Source organism: Amblyomma mixtum, chromosome 10 (genome assembly GCF_055824585.1).
Source record: "Amblyomma mixtum isolate Tamu chromosome 10, ASM5582458v1, whole genome shotgun sequence".
Taxonomy (NCBI): domain Eukaryota; kingdom Metazoa; phylum Arthropoda; class Arachnida; order Ixodida; family Ixodidae; genus Amblyomma; species Amblyomma mixtum.
Window position 1 is genome coordinate 101,841,933 of NC_143021.1, and position 11,281 is coordinate 101,853,213.

Consider the following 11,281-nt stretch of genomic DNA (forward strand, 5'->3'; position numbering starts at 1 on the left):
TCTTGGAATCCAGTCCGTGACCTTCAAAGATCATCATTTAGCTAGCCTTCTCAATACATGCCCTCCGCAAGCCCATTTCTTCTTTTTGATTTCGGCTGGGATGTCCTTTCCATTTCCGTTTCCATAGCTCGCTGGGTTGTCTGTCCTCAGTTCGAAATGACCCGGTTTCGCTGGCATCCACGGTTTTGCTTTATAGGTGACCACCGGTAAGAAACAGCCCTTATACACTTTGCTGGTGATGGATATTGGTAACGTGCCACACGTGATCTGAGAGATGTTGCTAACTGCACTCCAAGATGTTCAATTTTTTTAGTTATTTCACACCCATGATCCGGTTCTGCGGTGACTCCCAGCCTTAAGTACACCTATTTCCTTACCACTTCCAGCACCTCGTTGGGGATAGTAAGCTGCCGTTCTCTTCCGAGGTTGTCTAGAGTACACGACTTTAACGCATGTTAATTTGTAGCGCACCGTTCTCCTTCGCCTTTGTAATTCATGATCACGCTTTGTAATTTATGCCCCGACAGACTTAGCAAGGCACTGTCATTGAGAAATTGCAGGTTACTTCATTAACAGTTATCCGTCCTATTCCTAATTCAGGTCTCCGAATATGTCCTGCAAAAATGGGGCGAGTAGCATTGAAGAGGTCGTGTCTCCTTGCATGAACCCTTTCCTGGATTGAAATTTATCTCTGACTTTATGGAGTAATATGTGCCTGCTGAGCGGTTATAGCTATTTTCCAGCAGTTTTACATAAGGTTGACCTGCGCTTTGATCCCCTAATTTTTTCATTAATGCTGAGGTTTTGACGGAGCCGAATGTTTTCACACAAGAAAGGCTATATATAGGGATTGGTTACACCCTTCTCCTTTCGGTGTTGCGTGAGTGGTAGTTTGGATGCTGGTTTGGTTGATTTATTGGGGGTTTAACCCCCCAATGCGACTCAAGCTATGAGAGTAGCCATAGTGAAGGGCTCCGGAAATTTCGACCACCTGCGGTTCTTTAACGTGCACTGACATCGCACAGTACACGCGCCTCTAGAATTTCGCCTCCATCGAAGTTCAGCCGCGGCGGCCGAGATGGATGGATGCGGTATATTGTTAAGTAGCCTTTACGAGCTGGACATTGACTTTAGTAAAATATCCTTATTATCCAGCTCATAACACATAACGCTCTAAGTTTTCATTTCATATGACAGTTTTGCATATATATTTAAAAATTTTGGGCGACACTTAAGCTCCACCTTGAGGATAGGACGCGATAGCGCTAATGACCCAGTGTCCTTAAATGCGGAGGTGGTCATTCCCGACTTTACATTCATAGGTGCCTGGGAGTCCTCACACCACTCCTTCCGCAATGGTGCAGTGGCCAAGAGATGCGCCACTGCCCTGCGATGGAAGGCGCTGCCACCGGTTGGGCTTGCGCGACCCAGGTTGCTCTTCGTGAGCAAACTCTTGCGTTCGATAATCAATTTAACAGCCACCTGCCATGGTGGTAAGTTTTCTCACGCTCCAATGGGAAGGTTGCGATGAGGCAAATAGGTCACGTGACCTCCGTGGCCAGCATAGGTTGCTTCTCCGGCGGGTCGGCACCTGGGCTACGCTGCGCCACCCTATTTTTCGCTCACAACATCTGTTGTAACCAGACGCCAAGCGACCAGACACCAGCCAGGGAACGGGACGCTTTATTACGAGGTGCTCACTAGGAGCCTCGAACCAACGACTCCCGTGCATGGCGTCCGAACGGGGTTTTATACATTTGGTGAGAGGCCGGTGCATGCGCAGCAAGGCATTGCGAACGCGACAAGCCACGATCAGACGCCGCGATACGTTAAATAATACCGACGCAGGATTTTCTCGGTAACGGGGTCTTTAATGCTGTCGCGTTAAAAATAAATTGAACGTCAAGGCAAACTTTCTTTTTCTTTTTGCTGCATGCGCAGCAAGGTATGGCGAGCGCGACACGCCATGGGCAGACGCCGCGATTCCATACAACACTTCCTACCCTTTATATTTCTAAAACCAAGCATACGTCAAACGATCCGGTGGACGCCGCTCCCTGGTGCTCTTTCGTAGTGGCACCCGTTGCTCTCCGCTTTCTCGCTGTGCTGGTCGGGTAGACTAGGATGGTTCAGCCGATTGTCCTGCACCTGGTGAATGAGGCACCACGTCCGATGCATGCGGAAGTTCCACGTCTGGGTTAACGTTCGATCGTGCACTTGATGTGATGCCGGATCGTCGCAGGTGGTCCGCGTGCACAAACCGCGTTGTCTCTCACACACACACACCAAGTACGTTGACGGTGACTTCACACGGGTAACTTAACTTTACCAGGCCACCATTTCACCACGTTATCACGTACAGAGCGAACCCACACATGATCACCAACAGCAAACAATTGCTGCGCACCTCTGCATTTATCAGCAGATGTTCTAATTTTGTCAGCCTTCGCACTCAGTGTCTCCGCCGTGTTTGGCCTCAGTAATGATAGGCAGGTCCCCAGTTTTCTTCGCAGAAATAATTCAGCGGGCGTTCTTCCCCGCGAGCGTATGAGGTTTAGTTCGGTAAGAGAATACGAAGTTATCAATTCTGTGCTGCAGCGACCTGGAAGTGCCTCGTTCTTCGTCTTCCAGCAGCTGCTTAAGCAATGCTTTCTTCACTGTTTGCACCGCACACTCTGCCGCTCCATTCGTCTGAGAATGGTTGGGTGGCGTGACCGTGTGCTTAACTCCATTTGATTTTTTTTAAATTTTGGAATTGAGCTGCTCGAAACTGAGGACCATTATCGGTTACTACTTCCGCAGGCAGTCCATGTGACGCAAACCACGAACGAAAAGAGTCTACCGTTTTAGCTGCAGTTGTCACTGTCATACCTTGACCTCCAACATTTGGAATAAGGATCAATCGCAACAAGGAACAATTTCCCTTTTACTTCTGCCAAGTCAAAATATACTCGTCCCCATGGGTTTTCACACAGTTGCCAGGGTGTCAAAGGCACGGGCTGGGCGGAGGAGAGGACAGACTGGCATATTTGACTATTCCGCACAATTCTCTCGAGAGCGTCATCAATGCCTGGCCACCATACTATGGATCTCCCTACTGATTTAATTATAGAAATGTTCAAATATTGCTCATGAAGCAAACCCAGCACATGATTCTGTAACCACTCGAGAATGACCACTCTGTCCATACAAGGAATCCGTCGTCTATTCTCAGCTCCAGTCGGCTCGTCCGGATTGGTTTCAGCTCATTACACATTTCTATGCCAGCCATGCCACATCAATTCCCAAACAGTGCTGATTAGTTGATCTCGCCTTGTTTCTCGTTCCACATCCTTGTCCGTCAATGGTAACTCATTCAAATACGCAAAATAAAAGATTTCATCACACCGGTCACCCGTGTCTGGTAGTGGCAAGCGAGACAATGCGTCCGCATGACTGATAGCCGGTCCCGGCTTATGTTTTATCTGAAAGCGATGCATAGACAAAAATGCGAGACAATAATAGATTCTTGCAGTAGCTACAGCACTGCTCTGTCTTTTCAGATCAAAAATAGTAGTGAGCGCCTGAAGGTCGCGTAAAGCGTAAGGAACTGGCCTTGCTTTTCGAAACACTGGGCGCGCATTTTCTTTCAAGACTATTTTATTTATTTATTGATGCTGTCAGCCGTAGGCCGTTACAGGGTGGAAACAGATACATATGTAACTTAAGTCACACAGCCACGAGTATGAACAGTGCACAATTCAAAACAGTCAAATAGAAAACGACAATCGTCGCAACACAGCTGTCCTGCACTGCAGATACAGGCCTAAAGTGCAAACGCTAGTGGGTAAATATTTTGGCTTACAACCATAAAATAGCAGTAGGGAAACAAAACGTATGAAAAGAAAAACAAAATTACAGGGATGTCTATTCAGGTAAATGATGGTACAAGCAATTTTCAAATTTGGGGAGATTGTCTATTTGCAGAAGGGCCTGAGGTAGGGAATTCCATTCTGTTATTGTTCTGGGGGGGAAAAAGGAGTATTTAGAACAGTTAATACGGGCCATCATGGGTGTAACCTGGTAACTTTGGGAGCTTCTTACAGGGCGACACGAACGCTGTTGCAAATAGAGGCTTGTGCTTAAGTAGAAGTGATTATTGCGCAAAAGATAAAGAAATTTTAGCCTGGCGATCTTCCTTCGTTTCGACAGCGAAGGAAGTTGTAATTCATGTAGCATGTAGCATTTTGCAAAACAAAATGCATATCAGTATGTCTGGCACAGGAATGGAAAGGTATTCCTGCGCAAAGCAAATGGCCAGTCGGCAATCGTCGTGCGCAATATGCGTGACTTTCCGTCATAGCATGTTCCAATCTGTCCAACAAATGGGTTTAAAATGTGTTGTCGGAGTTTGAAATGGCTAATGACAGTTACTTTCTTCCAAAAGATATAAACGTAGTTGCAACGAACCACCACCAAAGTTCACTAAAATGCCTTCATTTAAACGTTCGCTCACTTTGCAACAAAGAGGCAGAAATGGATTGTTTTATCTCTAGTTTTTCCTTTTTGTTTGACGCTGTCATGTTGACTGAAACTTGGTGTAAAGACGATCAAGACAACTTTCGGTTTTCCTGTTATCAGTCCTTCGGCTTAAATCGAAAAAATCGTCGTGGTGGTGGAGTCATGCTGTTGATGAAACCGAATGTAAACTGTGAACTGCTTCCTTCTTTTTGTGTGCTATGTGATGATTTTGAAATATTATCAGTTCGTGTGAATAAGCATGTGTTTTCTGTTTGTTATCGGCCCCCAGATGGAAATGTGTCAAGTTTTTTCTCATTTTACGGGCAGTTTCTCGATTTTATTTCTGCAAATAGTTACTTTGTCACCTCGGCCGGCGACTTTAATATAGATATGTTGGCTAACGCTAACGAACAAAAAAACATGCAAATGCTTATTACATCAAACGGTTTCGATAATGCAATCACATTACCAACTCGAATTACGAAAGACAATAAAACACTACTAGACCTTTTTGTGACAAATTTTGACAACACAAACATCACAGCGGGAGCTATATCATGCAGTCTTAGCGACCATCTTCCGATATTTGTTATGGTAAAGAAGCAGAATTTAGGAGGGTGCAAAAGCCGACCACCCATTTTTTTTCAGCCTATCACTATGTCAAATTTAGACAGCTTCAAAACTGAAGTACTGAAGTCAGATTTTACATGGGTAATGGAGATAAAGAATGCCGATGAAGGGTACGAGAGGTTTATGAACCAATTCCTGGAAATTTACAAGCGACATTTTCCAATAAAAACTTTTAAGCTAGGTAAAAAATCCGAAAGCCTTGGATAACTCCCACCCTGCGCCGAAAGATCAACGAAAAAAATAGGCTTTACCACCAGTTTATCAAAACAAAAGATCCTGATACCTTAAAGAAATTTAAGACGTACCGAAATAAGTTAAACAAGGAGGTTAAAATAAGCAGATCTAGTTACATTCACTCTGAATTCCAGAGTTGCCTAAAGAAAAGTGACCTCGTATGGAAAAAGTTTAACACTATTTTCAAACGCACGAAACTGTCACCTAGGATCGAGAAGTTGTCAATAAATGACTGTGAAGTGTCTGGTTGCGCCCTAGCAGAATCTTTCAATGAGCATTTACTTCATTATTCTGATCATGGTATACTTGAAGATATTTACAATTTTATGCCAGTTAGAAATAATTCCTCTGCTTTCCTAAGCCCTGTAACAGAAGATCAAGTTACATCAGTTTTTTCTTCTCTAAATAATAGTTCAAGTTGCGATGCTGAAGGAGTTCAGACACGTCCGGTGAAATATGTGTTGGATGTCTTATGTCCATATTTAACTCATATTTTTAACCTTTGCTTGACAAGTGCATGTTTTCCAAAACGAATGCAAATCGCCAAAGTAACTATGCTCTTTAAAAAGGGTGATCCCAATGATATGAATAATTACCGACCCATATCCGTCTTACCCATATTTTCGAAAGGCTTGGAGAAGCTTATCCATAATCAGCTCTGCTCGTTCTTTGATGTACACAAACTAATTTCAGATGCTCAATATGGATTTAGGAAGAATAAATCGACCGAATTAGCTTTGCTGGAACAGAAAGAGTTTATTTTGTCCGAATTTGAAAAAAAGAACTTTATACTTGGTATTTATGTCGACTTTTCTAAAGCATTCGATTGTATTCATCACTTAACTTTGCTGAAGAAACTGGAAATCTATGGAATCCGAGGACATTTTCTCGAACTTATTAAATCATATCTCAGTCTTCGGCAGCAGTTCGTCCAAATTGAACAGTATCGTTCTGAATTAAAATCCATAATCAAAGGTGTTCCTCAGGGCAGCATTCTTGGTCCGCTTCTTTTTAACATTTACATCAATGATCTCACTAACCTCTCTACTGAGCCTAAGTATGTTTTATATGCCGACGACGCTAGCATATTTCTTTCCGCTCCAGATTGCCACATCTTACACAGGGACGCGGACTCTCTCCTTACCAAGCTTAATACGTGGTCAATAGCGAACCATTTAAGCATAAATGTTAATAAGACGAAAGCTGTAATATTTAGACCTAAATCTAGGCAGTTAAATTTTCAAGTAAGCTTAATTTATAGTGGAGCACCAATAGAAATCACAAATAATATCAAAATTCTGGGTGTTACATTTTCTCAGAGTATGCTATGGGATGGTCACATTGATGCTGTTTTAACCAAGTTATCTCGAGCAGTTGGCATTATTTCCCGTTACAGAGCTTTTCTTCCGTATCAAGTAAAGATTTTGCTTTATAATTCCCTGTTTTACTCTCATCTTAATTACTGTTTTTTAATCTGGGGCACAACCACGTATACAAATTTGCAAAAGATCTTCATACTTCAAAAAAAACTTATCAGAATACTTTTCAATCAATCATACAACAGTCACTCGCAAGGTCTTTTCCCAAAAGCAAACATAATACCAGTATTCAATCTATACAATTATAAGCTAACACTTGCATTCCAGCGCGAATTAAAAAGTCATCTTGAATCTTTGCATGAGTTGTCTTTACTGGAAAAAAGAACTGTTTGTTACCCTACACGTCATAAAGAGGAGTGGATTGTACCAACTCCTAGAACCAACTATGCAATGGAAAAATTATCCTTCACCCTTCCAACACTATTAAATAACTATAAAAAATCCGGGACTGACCTGTTTAATATATCTAAACGCGAATTACGACAGCTTCACTGCATAAACTCCTAAAAATTGTACCTGTGTTCCTATGATATGTATATTTAATCTTTTGTTTATTGTACCTCTTTGTGCCCTCTGTATTTATTGCATTGTATTGTTTTTTCTTTTTTCTTTCTACTGTATTTTATTTTGGCTCTGCTAAATCGCGAAGAGTTTAGATGTGTATATTTGTTGTTCAAGCCTTGCTGCTGTTGCCCTGTACAGGGGGGCTGTGGGCCTTTGTCAAGCTGCCGTTTACGAGCAGCTCTTACCCACAACCTCCTCCATCATACCGATGGAAATAAAGATTATTATTATTATTATTATTATGTCAGTCACGGAATCAGTATAGCTATATTTTGACAGAATGAACCTGGCGGCCCTTCTTTGAACTTGTTCAATCTTATCCGTTTGATTTGACTGATACGGATCACATATGACGCTTGCATATTCCAGTGTCGGACGTACCAGCGCGAGATAGGCAGTTAGTTTCGCTTTTGTGGATGCAAGTTTCAGTTTTCTTCTAATGTGCCACAATTTAGTTTCGGCTTTTGAACATATGTTGTCAATATGTAAATTCCAGCTTAGATTAGATGATATAGTGACACCTAAATACTTAAAGGAGTTGACACGTGTTATATTCCGCCCATCTATTTCATAATCAAATGAAAAAATATTTTTGATATTGTTTGTCAGTGTATTATATGATGTTTTTGTATAATTAATTTTCATTCTGGAAGCTGTACACCATTGGTTAATGGAGTTCAACGCCAAATTTAATGTGAGCTGGTCTTCTGGCTTTGATATGATTGAGTATATTAAACAGTCATCCGCAAATAGCCGGACTGTAATTTGAGGACGAAGTGAGACTGCGATGTTGTTAGCATAGCATAAAAATAATATGGGCCCCAGCACAGACCCCTGAGGGTGCACCCAGGACGTCATATTTCGCACCGTCTACCTCCACATACTGGGTTCTATTAGTAAGGTAAGCTTTAATCCAGTAAACAATATCTGTGTTTATGCCTAAGTCAATGAGCCTATTAAGAAGTTCATCATGGGGTACACGGTCGAATGCTTTAGACATGTCTAGGCAAACTGCATCCACTTGATCCCTGTTGTTTAACGCTTTTGAAAAATCATGCAGTGTTTCTACAAGTTGGGTAACAGTAGAGAGCTTCCGCCTGAAACCATGTTGATTGGGATTTAGTTTGTTTGTGTCCTCAAGATATTTGGATAAGCAGTTTGCCACGACGTGCTCAAGCATCTTGCAACAGGAGCAGGTGATAGAAATAGGTCTGTAATTGTCGGGAACGTTCTTGCTTCCAGATTTGTGTACTGGAACTATCTAGCCTGCAGCCAGTCATTTGGCAAGAAATGTTGCTTCAGTGATGCATTGAATATGATAATTAAATATTTTACGATCCATTCCGCGTATCTTCTTAGGAACTCATTAGGAATAGAATCAGGACCGAAAGACTTTTTTGTATCTAAATTAAGGAGGACGGAAAATATTCCTTCATGGGACAAGGTAATAGCGGGTGTGTCAGACGGCGGGGAGCATAATCCGCTTATATAATTCTGGGGCATAGAGTTAGAAGGGCTAAATACAGAATGAAAATAGCCATTACATCTGTTAGCGATTTCTGATTTATCAGTAACAACACAACCATCCACTGTAAGAAACTCCATTTTTTCCCTCGAGGGTGAAAGGTGACGCCAAAAACGCTGTGGGGAAGTTTTCATAAATTGGGTGAGCTTTTCTGAAAAATACCTATCTTTTGCTGTCAATAACTTCTATTTAAGTATCGAAGATAGGTGCGAAATTTCATTTTGATTTATTACTATGTTGCGTTTTCTCCGCTTTATCCTTCGCTTTAGCTGGATTATTTCACGATTTATCCAAGGGTTACGTTTCTTTATCGTTTTTTTACGTTGCGGAACAACGTAAAACACGCTATCGAAGCTGTTCAAAACAGGGCTATCAGATTCATTCACTCCTCATACTCGTACGACGTGAGCGTATCATCCCTCAAATCTCAGTCAGGTCTAGCTAATCTTTCTAGTCGCCGTCGCATAGCCAGTCTTGTCCTGTTTCACAAGTTCTTTTATTCACCACTAAAACAAGAACCATACATTTGCGCACTTCCACAACGCAGGTACCATCGCATCGGTCATTCTCTTCAAGTTTTGCGTCCACGTGGCCGTGCCACTGTTTTTGCCAACTCATTTTTTTCTCGTGCAGCAGCTGACTGGAACGGCCTTCCCCATAATATTGCTGCCATAACATGTTCATCATCATTTTCAAGCACTGTTGATTCCTGCATTTTGTAAACCCCACCCCTTATGTAACACCCTGGAAAAGGGTCTTTAAGGAAAATAAAGTGAAGTGAAGTGAAGTGAAACTTTTGCAGGCAGTACCTGATTATATTTTGAAACCTCTCCCACGAAGTGTTGACGTCATCCTCCCCGTGGTAAGAATCCAAGGTCATTTCCAAGTAGTCTATGATGCTGACATCATCAGCATTCGAAAAATCGTTAACAAAAATAGTTAGCCTTTTCGTTTTTTCCGGTGGTCTAAGCCGTTTGAAAGAAACTAAAACAAGGTTATGGTCAGAAAGCCCTTCCTTAAAGGACACATCATATTCAGTTATTTTTCTGCTTACAAAAACCAAGTCCAGTATTGATTCCGTACTTGCTCCAATCCTTGCAGTGCGTTTGACAATTTGTGTGAGATCATTATTAAAGGCAATGTCTAACATGACCTCACAGTGTTTAGCATCAGTTGTGCCTGCATCAAGTGACTCCCAAGATATACTCGGCAAATTGAAATCACCGGCAATGATCACACTTGCGTTTCCAGGTACATTATTTGAAACGTATTCTTGTAACGATTCAAGAAATGCAATAGGGGCACTGGGGGGTCGATATACTTACTGCGGCAATAACACAAGAAGAAACACCAAATTTTATCCGGCACCAGATGCTCTCCGGGTTAGGGCAATCCTTCATAAGAACAAATTCGATTCCTTCTTTAAAAATAAGCGCCACACCACCACCGCGCGTGTCACGATCCTTACGTATCTTTCGATACGTAGGTGGTACTATCTCACTATCAGTTATTTCAGGACGCAACCATGTTTCTGTTACTGCAATGACATCTGGCTGGTAAAGCATGATAATGTGTTCTAGCTCAGTAGTTTTATTCAGGAGACTGCGTGCATTCAAATTTATCAATGTAAAATTTCTTTCTTCTGTCCCAAACTGTCATTCGTTTTTATTATCAGTAGCAAGCGTGCGTTCCACCCTCACGCGGCAGTGGTTGTCGCCATCCCAGACAAATTGCTCTTTATCAATAAAAAGCCTGTCATGCTCAAGCCGAATCTGTGCGCCATTGTCCTTCTCATGCTGTGCACTTGCCCACAGTTTCTTACGCTTATGTAAAGTCGCCTGGGAATAATCATGTGATAAAGAAGTATTGCTGCCCTTTAGTTTCTTGCAGTTCCTAAATAAATTCATTTTTTCATTGTTGTTGATGAAACGAACGATCACTGGGCGCACCTTGTCCACGCCCTTCTTTCCGAGCCTGTGTACCCGTTCTACCGTGTTAACTCTGACACCAAGGCGTTCGTGGAACACATCGTCCAATACTTTCTTCTTAAGTTCGACGCTAGTTTCACTACCAGTTTCCAATACTCCGAATACGAGAAGATTGTTTCGTCGGCCTCGGTCTTCCATCTAGACTATTTTCTGTTGCTGTGAACGGATAGTTACTCCCAGATCATGCACCAATGCTTCTAGTTTTTCTTCTTTTTTGCGCATATTCAATAAATTGCTCTCAATTTCTAGCATCTTCTCATTCACTTTTTTCAAATTGCTGGGAAAGCAAACTCTAGTTTTCTTTAACTTGCCTCATATCCTCAATAAGCGCTTTCTGTCATTTCCAGAGCTCACTGAACATTTTTTCCACAGTATCAGGCCCAGGATTTTGCTCAACATCACCAGCAAGTATCAACAACAATGAAATGCATTCCAGTACAAGATCAACACACAATGTGGGG